Here is a 16,222-nt window from a genome sequence, read left to right as displayed (position 1 = left end):
AACCTAAAAAAGTTACAATGTTCTAAACATAAAACTAGAGAGAGAATTCTTAGGCTTAAGCTCATGTACATCATAAAAGCAAAATATTTGCAAAATCACTGTGAAGAAAAGCATAAAGTAAGTAAGCTTAAAAGTATAGTAATGTAAAGGACATCTTGAAATTGATGTATAATGTCATCAATATTGAGGTGGATGGTAGGGGGCAGGGGGAGGTTTGCACATCAACAGCTCCAAAAAAGGAGAATAAGGACATTTATCTTTTAGTGGCATAGCACTTTGGAGGCATTTTTGGATAGGTCTGTACAGAAGCAATGACACCTAAAGTCAATAAATTGAATGTATATAAAGTCAAATGGTCCCTGTAAGGCTTGGTATGTATCATCAGGCAACAAATAAACTAAACAAAGCCCAAGCGAGGTCACTATGAATGAGCAAGCAAATGCAAAATACACCTCTAAGACAAAGCTACTGAGGTGTAAAACATCAGAGTGAGAAGACAACTGGAAAGATTACAGACTATAAACTCTTTGTCAGAGGCAATGATAGAGACCCAGAATATAAAAGCGACACTAGCTATTAATTATTACAAGGGCCCATACAATTTGAGGTCAGAAAACATAACAAGGTGTTCTCTGAAAGATTTTTGTCCTGCTAATTCACCGTACTGTTGTTTCATCTCTGGGACACTCCATTCAAACTGAACTCACACATAATGGGGTTTATATAATGTTAGGTCCCTCCCGAAGACAATGTGTGTATTCTTATCTCTAACTGAACTTAAGCTAGACTCATGGTTGTCTAAGAGTGTATATTATTTTTATAAGACACTGATGGAAGTAGCAGAGAATTTCCTCTGACTTGCTAATTATATGTATGTATACATTTATATGCATTGGTTCACAAAAGCAGAGGGTTTCATTTGATAGCAGATGAAGGACACGATGATCCAATAATTAAACTTACCCAAAAGAAATATGTATAAAGCTAGCTCATGTAACAGACATAAAACACACTGTAGAAACTCAAGGACTTGAATTTAGATTTGTTCTGGGATTGAGACTTGCCAAAACCAAAAACCATCAAAAGAATTTCCCATCAAAGTAAAGAAATTATGTGAAATGATTTTAAATTTAATCCCCTTGGAATTTGAGAAGCATTACTCTTTTTAAAGGCTAGGAATTAATACTTTGGTAATGATTGGAGAAAACTAAAAGAACTTTAAGAAGCAGATCTTAGATTTATAAAATTAATTTTGGTATTGAGCTATGATAGAACCATCATCAGAAAAGCCATTCCAAACTGAGAAACAGTATGTGTAGCTCATCAATGGCCTGAAGACTCCTGGTGATGTTTAATATTCTCAGAGGATGTATTAGCTGCTCTAGCTTCAGTGGATCCCATTTCTCCTTTTAGAGATTGATCCAGTGTCCTCTCCTGGAAATAAGAGCTCAGTTTTATTTGAGGAAGCCTGGGGCATGTGCACTGTTTAGAATAAGGCATATCTGCCTTGCAGGCTGTGCTCTCCACTACCAGCTGCATATTCTTGGACAAGTTATTTCTCTGTTCTTCAATTTCTTCATCATACAAGTGCCTCCTGTTGTAAGGAGTAAGTGTGATAAAGTAGTGGTAAAAGGTCATAGTTTTGCAGATTTATTCTTATTCGCTTTGATATTATCTTTGACAAATGACCTTCCTATGTCTGTTGAATGCCTTCAGTTTGGGAATTCCTCACCTCTTGAGGAAACTGCTTTTATCTTTGCATAGGTCCAGGTACAAGAGAGTTTTTCCTAGGGTTCAAGTCTCTCCAGCTTCTTTATGGCTCCCACACATTGCCACTCAATTCTGTATGCCAGCCTTTCAATTGTTAAATCTGCTTCCAGCTCCATGCCCCCCGAGGATCCTTGTCGTGTCTAAATATACCCAATTTCTTTAGTCATTTTCCATATGACTTGTTCTCCATCCCTTAACCATAGTGGTTGCTTTCTTCTGGATATGCTTCAGTCTGTCACTATCCCTTCACAGGACCACTTTCAGAACAAACACCAGAGCTGCACCGTCACATCTTTTGTTCTATATACTTCTTTTAACATAACATCCTATCACAGTAGCATTTTTGTCAGCCACATCCCACTATTAAGTTGTATAGAGCTGTTAAATTTAGACAACTCTTAAATCCTTTCCACGCGCACAAACCATATTCTTTCTATCCTGTTCTTTCATTGTTGGGGTAAAACTTTGGGGGCATTTGGATTTTTTTTTTTCTATTGGGAGTGAGGGCTAGGTCCTAAACAAAAGGGCTTCCCTGTTGAATTTCTCCTTTTTAAAACATGTCCATAGTTATTACCTATCAAGATACTTTTGGTACAGATTCCAGCATTCAGTATAATAGTGTGCATTGCAACCTGCGTCAGCACGCCATCCTGCCATCAGAACCTTATTCGTAATAAACATTTTCGATAATGCAACACTAAGGACAGGGGCCTGTGGTGGACTCTGGAGGTGTGCCTTTTGGTTAACATAAATCCATTCATCAGAAATCATTATTTGCCTACAGCCATTCTCACTATGTGCCCAGCTCATATTCAGAATCATGTCATTAGAGATTGGTAAATTCGTATAGAAATTCAGGTTAACCACTTCATCTTCACTAACTCATGCTGACTCCTTTGCTGAGGCTTATAAATCATCTCTTTGAGGATTTGTTCTGAAAGATAACCTAGATCTGAAGCCCACCTACCTAGCATTCACAGGATTCACCTCTGTTATTAGAAGAAGACATTTCCCCATTTTCAGGATTCCCTAATTCTCAAGATTCTTCATGATGATTGACAGGAGTTCTGTTTTATCCTAAAGTTCTTTTAGTGTCTGAGAAACGGACCTCATCTAGGTTGTGAGACTTACACACAGCTTCAGTAGCCAGTGCTTACGTATAGATTCCTCACCTACCTTATTTTTTAAAAACCAGTGTTAATGTTGCCCTTCTCTATGTGACAATTGTTCATCTGGAGAGAAAATAGGAATTAAAGCGGTTAGGGAGTTCTCCTTTCCTCCTGTTATCTGTTAACATTGTGAGTGTCTAGGACTACCAGGCTCCTTTGACCTTGGGAATATTTCTGTGTCACACATAAAAATGCGCGCTGTATGGCTCATCACATCAGTCCTGACCCAATTACACTGGTATTGTTTGTAGAGTGCAGTCATGAATGCTTGCACTCCACAGCCTAACCTGTTTCCAGCCTGACCTTAATACTTACTTTCATCTTTCATCCTTACTTCACTCCTTAGACCTGATACTTACCACACTTTGAATTTGTTCTTTGGTCTCCCAGGAGTAAATGCCTCACATCAGCAAATGTGTGCTTTTCTCTGCTCGGACATTCTCACCAGGTGTTTCAGTTATTCATTGCTTTGTATCAAACCAGGTAGCAGCTGTATCACCTCTTAAGTTACACATGGGCACTTCTGCCATACTGTGTTGGCCAACCAGTCACTGAGATTATCCCAGAGAGGAAAAAAGAGGAGATCTGGGCTCCACCTTTCAATGAGAGGAGAGTGAGAACATTTGCGGACAAGTTTTAAAGCCTCCACACTAGGATTAGCAGAGCCCAACAAACAGAGCCTAGGCTCCATGCAGTAAAGATATTTGTTACTTGTTCTCCCTTCTCCATAGAAGTGTAGGCTTCGTTTTACTAACTTAGCATTCTTCATATAGCTCACTTACATTCTGGACATTAGCGTCTAATTCTTACAGGCTTATATTGCTACTTTATCTTTAAATGTGATTACTTGTCTATTTTCTGTTTAAATTCATCACAGAACATCCTCTGAGCCCATATTAGTTTCTTAGGAGCTCCTCCATTGCTTCCACCCCACTGTATTGCCAAAACTTAAACTTTGAAAATATTTAATTTCTTTTCTTAGCACCCCTTTAAATGGATTCTACTAATCCTTTTCTTCTTCTCTCTGTACAATCCACTTTTACACACTAGATATTCGCATCTTGTTAATGCTTGCCATCCCTTTCTTAGGCTGAAGAGGGTATAATGGAGTGGTTAAGAGTCAGACAGACCTGGGTTTTAATTCCTGCTCTCCCTTAATATCTGTTTAATCTTGAGAACATTATTTTACATCTTTGAACTTCAATTAATTTTATGTGATAATTGGAGATTATGAGGAGATTAAATGGCAGTGGTATTGAGGAAATATAAATACATAGTAGGCACTCATTAAATGGTAGCTCTTACCAATATTCATCTCTTATCTTTTTAATTGACAACTGCAATAGTCTCCTCCATTCCGTGCTTCAGTTCCACCTAAAACATACCAAACACCCTGGCAGGTGATTTTGTAATGTCATGTTTTCTTTGTGAGTTGTTGCATATGTTTTTGCCTGGTTTTTGGTTTTTGGTTTGTGTTTTAGACGGAGTCTCGCTCTGTCACCAGGCTGGAGTGCAGTGGTGCAATCCTGGCTCACTGCAACCTCTGACTCCCTGGTTCAAGCGATTCTCCTGCCTCGGCCTCCCAAGTAGCTAGAACTACAGGCACATGATACCACTCTTAGCTAATTTTTGTATTATTAGTAGAGATGGGGTTTCACCATGTTGGCTAGGATGGTCTCGATCTCCTGACCTCATTATCTGCCCACCTTGGCCTCCCAAAGTGCTGGGATTAAAGGCGTGAGCCACTGTGCCTGGCCTTGCCTGGTTTTATCAACAATTTTAGTGAGTTCTACTAGGGTCAGATTCATCCACTCTTTCTTTTCTTTCGTAATCTTTCTAGCCCCTAGCTCAGCTCCGAGCTAAAATGTCTAGAGGTGCATCCTAGATTATATAACTGCCCCCACATTCAACAATTGAGTGTCAGAGCCGAGACTGACTGTTGCCCCAAATTCTCTCTGCAAATAGCTCTAAGACACCTTCCTACAGGGAAGCTAATGTAGAGGAATGTTGCTTGTCTGGAATGATTGCAGTGCTTGCAGGTGTATAATTAGTCACTAGTCAGTGTATAAATATGCTGTAAATTGCTTTATTTGTTAATGTGAAAAGCTCTGCAGAAATACAAGGTATTATAGGAACCAAGACTGAACATGGGAGATAAGGTATTGTGGGAGAAGAACAAGTGAGTGAGGCATCAGTGTGTGTCACATATCCCTCTGCTGGGATGAAGCTTATACGTTCTCCCCGCCTCATTTTCTAAGAACACCGACTCCCCTGGGTGAATAATTTAAAGGACAAATTACCACTCTTCTGGGTACCAAAGCCAGCCATAAGCTGAAATTAAATTAAATCATAAAGCCCTACAAGAAACTGAAGGAAGAGTCAGAAATGTAAAACTAAAGGAATCGAGAGCTAAGGATGAAATATGAGAGTCAGTGCGATGTCCTTGCCTTCCTGTGCTGATGAAGTAAAAAACTGAAAACCACCCTGGTACAGACCTAAAGGACCACCATCAAATATCCATTGTTAAGTACTTGGCAGTGGCTATTGCAATGATTTCAATTCCGATGGGGTATTGGAGGGAGGTAGGAGAGAGAACATTAGATCAACTTCAAGTCCTTGTACTTCAGCTAACTAGCTAGGTGACCTTGAGCCAGTTAGTACCCAATCTGGACCTTTGTTTCCTTCATCTCTCGGTTGAAATAAATGTAATCAGAGTTTGTGTTTCTATTTTTTTCCCCATATCAGCTCAGCGATCATAGTGAGCTAATAAAAACGCATATACAATTTGCCAATTAAAAATATAGAAAGCTCATTATCTCTTCTCAGAGCACAAGCCCTATTACCATAATGAAAAGTTCCCCTGTACTCCTTAGTAAGAGACCAGGAGGTAGAAGGGCAACCGTGGAAATGGAAGACCATAACGTTTTCTTCTAAAACACCGTGTCCTCATAGTTTCCTCCAGAGGGAAACGAGTATATACCTGGTGGCTTAGAGGGGCGGGAATACCCTGTATCCAGGAGGCAAGCAGTACTTTGAATGCCCAAGATTGGCTTCTGAGAAAGAAACTTGGCATGCTTATACTGCAAATCTAATGATCTAGTCACTCTACATCAATGGAATGAGAGAGAATTATGAAATTGTTAATTTAATCTCTACAAAGCAAGGACTTTGGTAAACAGTTTAGCAGCTGATCTGCTGCCAACGTGGAGTGTAGGTTGGAAACCAAGTAAAAGTTGAAAACGAAGCAGATGTTGTTTTCTAGGATGCTATATCACCGAAAGGCCTGAAACACATCCTAGGTCTAGCATATTAAGCTTGACTCTATCAACATCACAGCTAAGCCTGACCAGCATTTACTACCATGACAGTATCACAAGAACAGCAAAACAAAATTCTAAAATTAAGTGGTTCTTTCTCTTGCTAGAAAGCTGTGCTTGACTTCTTGGTGTACATGGATAAAGGCTGTAATAAAGGAAACATTTTAGAAATACTCGCCTACCTGGTAGTCCACAGATCTTTAGATTTCATTGGCCAGCAAAATCTCAAAGGAAGAGAAAGAGAGAACAAGAGAGACCATCATATGGAAGACAAATTTGATGCCATCACTTCAAAATGAAAACATCTGGCTCACGCCTGTACTCCTAACACTTTGGGAGGCTGAGGCAGGCAGATCACTTGAGGTCAGAGTTCAAAGCATCCTGACCAACATGGTGAAACCCCATCTTTACTAAAAATACAAAAATTAGCTGGGCATGGTGGCAGGCGCCTGTAATCCCAGCTACTTGGGAGGCTGAGGCAGGAGAATTGCTTGAATCCGGGAGGCGGAGGTTGCACTGTCACTCTACTGTCCTCCAGCCTGGGCCACAGAGAGACACCGTCTAAAAAAAGTAATAAGAAGAAAACAACTATTATCTACTACCACTATCATTTATAAAAGGATGTTTTAACACTAAAACAAGGAAGGACACTGTCTCAGAATAAGGGGTAGTCCTTTAAATTGCTTTGATTTAGTTATTGGACATACTGACTACATTGCCCTTTAGTTTTGTTAGTAGTCATGGAGCAGTGAAAACTTCATCCTCAAGCAGAATAGTTCATCTGTGTGCATTTGGAAAGCCCTGCTCTTTGGAAGATCCTCTTAAACCTAGAAAGCCCCCTTCTCCAAAAATCCCAGTCTTAAATTCCCTCAGGGCCCAACTTTGAACCTCATTTTTACTTTGAAGGTTTTCTTGGTTACCTATTGACCACAAGGATCTTTCTACTTTCTGAATTCATGCAGCACCTGTAATTTTAATACATAATCTAGCATTTTTATTTCGTGGGAAAGGTTTTTGAAATGTAGAATATTTTGGAGATAACAGTTTAATTTTTAAGTAAACATTTAAAAGCTTTATTACCAACTGATAGAGCCACAAATTAGACATTTCTTTAAAAAAATTCTAATTTAAGAAGGAAAAAAAGTATAGAATTTTAGAACAGAGATGAATCTTCCATTATCCAAAATTCATCCGAAGTTGGCTGAGGTCTTTTATGGTTGACAGTATAGAATCCAATATATTTTGATTGGTAGACTAGACTTACATTAAGAAAGGATCATTAGCCTTTGGATTTTAATGTTGTCTCTTCTCTCCATCTAGATAAGTAAGCATCAGAACAACTCTTCTACTTCCTGTTTCAAATGCTCCAATATTCTCATATAGCTAGAATAACAGAATCCTATGTAACAGAAATTGATCTTAGAGACTATCTAGTCTATATCCTTAACAGATGGCATATCTGTAGCCCAGGTATAGTGAAGTGACTTGCCCCAAATCCCAAATCGATCAGAATTAGAGTTGGGATTTCTAATCTCTGAGCTTGCAGGTATTTTAAGTATACTAGTCTTATATCTCCATATCTCTAGATATACAGTACATTGCACACCATGGTCCCTAAACAAGATTTAAAAGACAAGTTTTCCCCATCCCCTAGGCTATCCTTTTCACTCTTGTCTATTTCCTCTTTCCTTCCTTGGCACCTATTACCTCTGACCTCTCCCCACCCCACCCTACTTCCAAACCCATTAAAATCTAGGTTCTTAGGAAAGGCTATGAGAAACTCATCTACACAGCGTAAATTCCTCATAATTGTTCATGGAGTGATTGCTGTGTGCCAGACATTTTTCTGGGTTGGCTGAATGTGGGACTTCTCCTAGAGTACTAGCAATTTTACAAGGTAGGAAGAAATAAGCCAACAAATTGAATCTTCATTCAAGGCACAAGGGAGACTTCTTATTTCTTTGAAATTACCACATATCAGCAATCATTTTACTTCTAAAATCAGCCAAATTCTTCAGAGTTGGAAGCCTGCCCTCCTTTTGTCCCTCCACTACAATTACCACAAGACTTAGATATTTAGAAATATTTACAAATTCATGTTGACAACGTAACAGACCCTTTTTCATTTTCCTAATTGGGAACTAGTCTTTTCTCCCTTAACAAAAACCAAAGTGTTAACACTTAAATGCAGGTTTGGCATATTTTAAATATTTTTAGATGTTATTCTCAAAACCATGTAGACCCAATCCTAGAAATGAGGGCTCCTATCTCTGGAACAAATTTACTACATGATCTTCTCCAATTCTCTAAACTTGTCTGGCCACAAGTTTTCACATTTGTGAAACAGAAAAATTGTTCTTAATGGAGACTGAGGTATTGGAGGGTTGGGACCACACCTTTTAATCTTCCGTATGTTACCACATAGAGCCTCGTCTCGGGCTCTGCCCACGCAGATGCTCAGGAAATGCTTGCTAACTGAAGATTTTTATGATCACTGATAGAAAGACAGCATAAATGCAAAACACGATTTTTCCCTTGCCCCGAGTTACCCAGGAGCATCATTCTCATTCAGAGATGACCACATTTCAGAAAGTGGGTCTCATAAAACATACAATTTAATGAAGCCATCTGGGAAGATGATCATCATATAAATGCAAGATATTGATATTATCTGGCTACTTGGGGGAAACACCGTCTAAATGAAGGCGCAACTCAGCTGCATAATTCAAATCTAGTATTGATGTACAAGGTCTTTGGATAATGGACTTTGCAGATTGACATTTCTCACAGATCTGAGGCTACTTTTCTCCCCTCCTTTGCAATTTTACTATATTTGCAGTAAGATTTTATTTTACTTTTTGGAAACATCTTTTTTTTCAGTAGGAATCTATCAGTGTCAACTGGGAGTCTTGAAACAGAGATTTTACATCTGTCTTTATTGATGTTTTTAAGCTTCTCTTTTTTTGAAGCAAGAAGTGTTGCAAATAACTAACATAGGCATTTCTTTGCTGCTCCAATAATTATATGGGATGTTGTTCAGTTATTCAGCTTCCCAATTGATTCAGCTGCTTTCTTTTCTTTCATATTCTAGCAAGAAGGCGTGCTCTACTTCTGATATTATCTGGAAGACTGTTCTAAATGAAGCCACCGGGTAATCTGTTCTCCTCTCTTAACAAATGTTACCTCCTTTCTCTGAGAGATAATTGCTAAAACAATACCAAGTTCAGGCATGCCAGCAGTCACACAATGATAACAGCCAGCAGGCTTTGGCACTGTATCTTTTATGTAGTCTGAGAAAGGGACGGAGAATTCCCTCTACAATTAGGACTCTGTCTCACTATCTCCACTGAAGAAATTACCATTGGCATTGAGGCAACAGCTGCCCCCACTGTGTAAACCAAAGTTCTTCTGGGGTCCTCACAGTCTGTCCAGGAAATAATGGGATCCAGTATTTGTGCTTGCCCCTCCTGAAACACTGAGCCTATTTGGCCCTGGCTGTCCCCAACCACCCCCTCACCACACACTCACCAAATAATATGTGAGCACAGTCCATCACCACACTCTTCCTAGAGGTTGGTGGAGCTCGTGGACATTGTCTGAGCATGTGTGTCATGGGTTTGCTCACCCCAGGAGCCACACATGGTGTTCAAACATGGTGTCCCTTTAGAGAATATGTATGGCAGGGGTTAGAGGTGCAGAGGCAGAGGGATTGTTTCACATGCTGTGTCTGGCTGATGACTGAGGTGGGTGGGATACATAGGGAGCTGGCAATATATTCTTGATCTTTAATTCTTTTCATACTCACTAGAGAAATTCCTTTTCCCACTGCTTATCTTCTTGCATCCCTAAATCACAGGCTAGAGGTAAGTGTGTCCAGAGCTGAGGGACAAGACACTTGCATGCTTTATATCCCAAGGGAGAGTTTGCATGCTCAAAAGCAGGGTAAGAAGAAATTCCTGGCCCTCTTTCTCCTTGGCCTCAGCCAGGCACTGTCACTGCTCATCCCTGATGGGAAAGGAATATTCAGAATTTCAGTCTAATAAGGCTGTTGAGACGTCTAGAGTCTTAGAAGTCACATTAGCAGGTACATTCAGTGAGCGCCATGGGCCAGATATGGTGCTAGGTACAGAGCAGTGACATCACCAAGATGGTTCAGTAGGAGATATTAGCCTTCCTCTCCCCACACACACAAAACAAATGCAGGTGACCATTGCACAATGCAGGGTTAAGGGCACCAGCCCCCCGCATAGTCAAAAATCCATGCATAACTTTTGATTCTCTCAAAACTTAACTACTATTACAATAGCTTACTGTTGACCAGAAGCCTTACTTATAACATAAACAGTTGTTTAGCCCATATTTTATATACGTATTATATATTTTATTCTTACAATAAAGTAAACTAGAGAAAAAAATGATATTAATTGCAAAGAAGAGAAAATATATTTACTATTGATTAAGTGGAAGTGGATCATTATAAAGGACTTCACCCTCCTCATCCTACATTGTTGAGGCTGAGAAGAGGAGGAAGAAAAGGGCTTGGTCTTACTGTGTCGGGAGTGTCAGAGGCAGAGGAAAATCTGCATGTAAGTGGACCGGCATAGTTCAAACCTGTGTCATTCCAGGGTCAACTGTGTAGAGGGCTCAAGGGCCTATTAAAAAATCTGCAGCTATGCAGGGGAGTAAAAAATGGCAAATATCTACACAGTAAGGTGCTACACATGGGTTATAGTAAGGAAAGAAATCCAGTTTGTGCCTTCGAAGAGTTCTCAGCCTGGTAGGGGACTCATAGCAGATTTTGTATATACATCTGTTAATATTCTCAGCGTTAATCTTAATTTTAAGAGTCTCCAAAGTTTTTCTTTTTCATGTTGCAAAACATGAAACTAAAATTGCAAAGGTAGTGACAAAAATAGTCTAAATACTCCTAGGGATTGGAACTCTAACATAGAAATAGCAAGTAGAGAGATAATTCCATCCAAATAGCTGACTGTATCATATCAACGACTAAGATGTTGAGAAAAACAGATTTGCGGCAAATAAAAGACATATATACTAGAGAAAACCTTTCCATTTCTCATGAAACATTAGATAATTATGGAAACCCAACATTATTTAATTATTTATTTTTTGAGATGGAGTTTCACTCTGTCGCCCAGGCTGTTGTGCAATGGTGTGATCTCAGCTCACTGCAACCTCCGCCTCCTGGGTTCAAGTGCTTCTCTTGCCTCAGTCTCCCGAGTAGCTGGGATTACAGGCATGTGCCACCACGCCTGGCTAATTTTTGTATTTTTGGTAGAGACAGGGTTTCGCCATGTTGGTCAGGCTGATCATGAACTCCTGACCTCCAGTGATCTACCTGCCTCAGCCTCTCAAAGTGCCAGGATTACAGGTGTGAGCCACCACACCTGGCCCAAACATTTATTTTTAAAAGGTATCTTTATATATAGAGATTGGTCATTCAGATAACCACTTTTTTGTAGCTGATTTCTACTCAGAGCTAGGTTGCCACAGTAGGAAGGCAAAGAAATCTAAGACAATCTTTTCCTTGGGTCACAATATTAGTGAGAAGATGAAGTTTTGCATGTGGAAAAATTAAAGAGATATTGATTCACACGTAAAATGCTTTTAAAATCTTTTGCCTGATATCTAAAGATTCTTTTGAGGAAAAAGATGTACAACCATAACCAAGAAGTTAAAAATTGGACTTAGGGATTTTTGTAGTTAATTGGGGGACAGAGGGATACACATAGTGACAAAAGACATAGCTGATGAAGTGCTATTCTTACAAACATAAAGCAAAATCGTTTCTAACCATTTTTTCCCCAAGTGATTTTCTGTAAGCATCAAAAGTATTGATGATACTTACAATGATATAGGGATTCATAATTCACCATTAAAATGTTAGGGAAATGTTGAGCCAAAAATGGAGTTGTTTCAAAAAAAAAAGGAATTAGAATTTTTTTTAAATTTTCTCTTTATAGCAAAACATTCAGACTGTATGGCAAAGAATAGAGAGAAAAACAAGTCACTCATAATCCTGCCACACAGAGATAATCATTAGCATTTTGGTGTATGCTCTTCCAAACATTTTTCTATGTATGTATACACAAATATTAACATACACTTTTTAATACAAAAATGGAACCACACCAGGCATACTGCTATTTAATGCATTTTCAACTTAATATAGCATTTTGCATATCAATAATACAGATTTAGGGCTGGGTACAGTGGCTCACACTTGTAATCCCAGCACTTTGGGAAGCCAAGGTGGGAGGATCACTTGAGGTCAGGAGTTCGAGACAATCCTGGGCAAAATAATGAGACCCCCACTTCTACAAAGAATTTAAAAATTAGCTGGGCATGGTGGTGTGCGCCTGTAGTCACAGCTACTTAGAGGCTGAGGAGTGAGGCTCACTTAAGCCCTAGCGTTTGAGGCCACAGTGAACTATGATTGTGCCACTTTCCTCCAGCTTGAGTGACAGAGTAAGACCCTGTCTCTAAAATTATAATAATGATAATCATATATACTTAAATTGGTTTGAGCTGAAGAGTGTTCTCAAAACTCCATGTCCACCTAAAACTTCAGCATGCAATCACTTCATAGATGAATAATGAATACTGATGGTCTACAAGTTTTTTGATCATGCGCTCCATTAGTTAAAAAAAATACACTATGCACCGTCAATAGGTATATTTATTTATGTTATAAACATGTACTATTTTGCTATATGCACATTATAAAACAATCTCAAAAATAGATGTTTCATAAAGATAAGATAAAAGTTTTAAAGTTTTGGCATTTTTTCCCCAGTCTAGTTGATCTTCTTGAACACCCCCCACCCTAGGGTTCACATAAAGCACTTTAAAGATCCCTGGTGCTACAGTATTCTCAATTACAAGGTGTTATAGGAATGGAATGGGTTCAAGAATGTTCTGATCATCCGAATGTGCGTGGAACCAACCAGCAAAATATTTCTGGAGGATGCAAGGATCTGTTTGGCACAGGTTGCTTGTTGTTTCGCACTTGCTCATTTTTCCAGATTCTGTTCTACAGTTATCCCTGCATGAAACTTCTCCTGGCATTTCAGGTAGAACTGACAACTGTCTCTTTTGGATTGTCCTATCCCTATGCAGATATCCACGTAACGTTTATAACAGTTGATTACATTTGTTGGTTTCTGTGTCTCTCTCCCCATCTGGATTATCAGCTTCTCCAAGGCAGGGATCATGTCGTCTCCTTCATTAATTTGCCAGTGCTTGTTATCTAGTAGGTCCTTAATAAATACTAGGCGAACAAGTCGACAGAACTAGAGAACAATGCAGTGCATAAAAATTAGGATGTCCCGAAAGCATACAGAAGAAGGAAAAGAAAATTCTATGAGATGCTACCTAGAGCCTCTTCGACATATGATTATGTTTAATTAGATTATAATGTCTGACTTGTTTGCAGCAAATTTCACAGAATCTCCCAGTGAGTTCTCCAGATGCTTCAATGAAATTCATGGTTGCTTTGCTCCTCTGCACAGCTCTTTCTCCGCTCTACAGATGAGGGGAGTTAGCCCTGGATTGGGATATTTATGTACTTGCTAATCATACATTTGTTTTCCCTCTAAGCTTAGTCCTGCCTGCCAAGAATAGCTCAAGATGACAATCATTTTCATGTTTTCAGTCAAACAAAGGCTCCAGACAGATATGAAAAAAGGAAACAAAGCCAGAAGTTTAACATCAACAAGAAGGAAAAAAGAAGAAAATAAGTTTAAATACTCTGCTCTCCATTTTTTGCTATCATATGTCAGCATTTTAGTACTCCTATTCACCCACAATTGCTTGGCACATTGGGGATGAGGAGTGGATAGACTTTTAAAGTAGCTACAATAAATAAGAAGGCTCAATTCTACCCTTTGCTTATATCCCTCAAGAGTCACTGGAGTTTTTAAATCCCTCTCATTCCCTCACCTCTGTGTGTGCCCCTGTGCATGTGTGTCTCTGTGCATGTGTGTTTCATGTTAACTTGAAGCCATGACTAGTAACTGTTACCAATATTTATTTCCACATCTGCTTCCCTGAATTGTTGTTTTCCAAATTAAGTTCTATGAGATGTTCATAGACACTCCACGGAAAAGGGTTCTGTGGTCAAATGTTGGGAAAAGTTACAGTTGTACAAGTTAAAAAGATGTCTTTGCAAAAGGATTTCTCATGCCCTTTAATGTAGCAGTGTACCTTGTCAATCTTCAAGAGGAAGCATGGTTTGCACCAAAGAACCCTCTTTCCTGGGATCATCTGGGCAAACTAGTATTCTATTGATATACTTTGAGAAATGCTGCCAATTTGACTTAAGGGTTTGGCTTAAACTGGGAGCTCTTGTCATCAGAGACACAGACATTCAGAATTACCTCGATCACTTGGATTGGTGACCAAGCTCCTGACAATATGGAGAAAACATCACAAAGAAGCACTCCCAAATACTCATAAAACTTTAAGTCATCCCTCCTGTGGGCTGGCATCTCTATATTCTGGAGCCGGAAATGCCAATGCTGCAGAAAGAGATAGGCTAGAAAAACAGCCAGGTGGAAAGGCAAAAGGACCTAACCAGGGCACCATGGTTATAGGAAAATACAGCTCATGACCTGACTTACACACATAATTTCTGGGCAGTTGTCTAACAGAAGTGGAATGCCCTTCCTTCTTGGGTGGCTTTCATGGAGAGGCCTACTTTTTCCATTTTTACTCCAGCTAATCGCTACATGGAGCCTTCCTAGAACATGTAGCTTTTGATTACACTGTGCTCCCATCAACAATGTCTCCTCTTTACGCTAATTCCTACATAGTCTTCAATCCCCTGCTACTGCATGAAGACTTTCCTTTCCACCCACTGTAACATGTCCTCATTTTCCTGAATACTCATAGTATTTAAGATGGATACCAGAGTTCGGGAAGTATGGTCCTCTGGCCAAATTCAGCCTACCACCTATTTTTATAAATACAATTTTATTAGAACACAACCATGCCCGTTCATGTACATACTATCTGTGGCAGCTTTCTTGTGACAATGGCAGAATTGAGTAGCTAAGACAGAACATACAACATGCAAGCAAACATATTTACTATCTGTCATTTACAAAGAAAACTTGCTGAACTCTGGTCTATACCATTTCTCTAATAATCACATGCAGCCTTGCTTCTTGTTGATACTTATACTTCGGTGTTTCCACAGGTCTTCTCAATGAGTTTCAAGCCCACTAAGAGCAGGGCTATGATTTGTACTTTTTGAGTCCTTTGTAGTATCTAGCACAGAATAGGTTATCAATAAGCTAGCTAATTGATTTTTTAAAGCACAATTAACCCAAAATTCCCTGCAAAAGAATGCTTATTCCTGGTGCCAACAAGGAGAAAGTAAAATATGTCATGTTGTTTTCATACCACTTCAGTCTAGTGGTTTGAGATGGGAAGTGTACACAAGCTGTTTATGTTGGTTAGCTTCAAATTTTCTCTGAAAATAAGATAAACCTCAAAGGGGTGGCAACTTACAACCACACATCACTTAACCATGGGGATATGTTCTGAGAAACACATCATTAGGCAATTTCATCATTGTGTGACCATCATAGAGTGTACATACACAAACCTAGATGACACAGCCTCCTACACACCTAGGCTGTATGGGATAGCCTACTGCTCCGGGGCTGTAAACCTGTATAGTGTGTTACTGTACTGAATACTGTAAGCAATCGTAGCACAATGGTAACTATTTGTGTACCTAAGCATATCGAAACATAGAAAAGGTACAGCAAGAATACAGTGCAAAAGATTTAAAGTGGCACACCTCTGTAGGGCACTTACCATGAATGGAGTTTGCAGGACTGGAAGCTGCTATGAGTGAGTAAGAGTGCGTGGTGAGTGAATGAGAAGGCCTATGGCATTACCGTACATACTGTAGACTTCATAAACATTGTACACTGA

Source organism: Pan troglodytes, chromosome 13 (genome assembly GCF_028858775.2).
Source record: "Pan troglodytes isolate AG18354 chromosome 13, NHGRI_mPanTro3-v2.0_pri, whole genome shotgun sequence".
NCBI classification, from domain to species: domain Eukaryota; kingdom Metazoa; phylum Chordata; class Mammalia; order Primates; family Hominidae; genus Pan; species Pan troglodytes.
The sequence above is the reverse complement of the archived record's forward strand: the minus strand, read 5'-3'. Positions refer to the sequence as shown.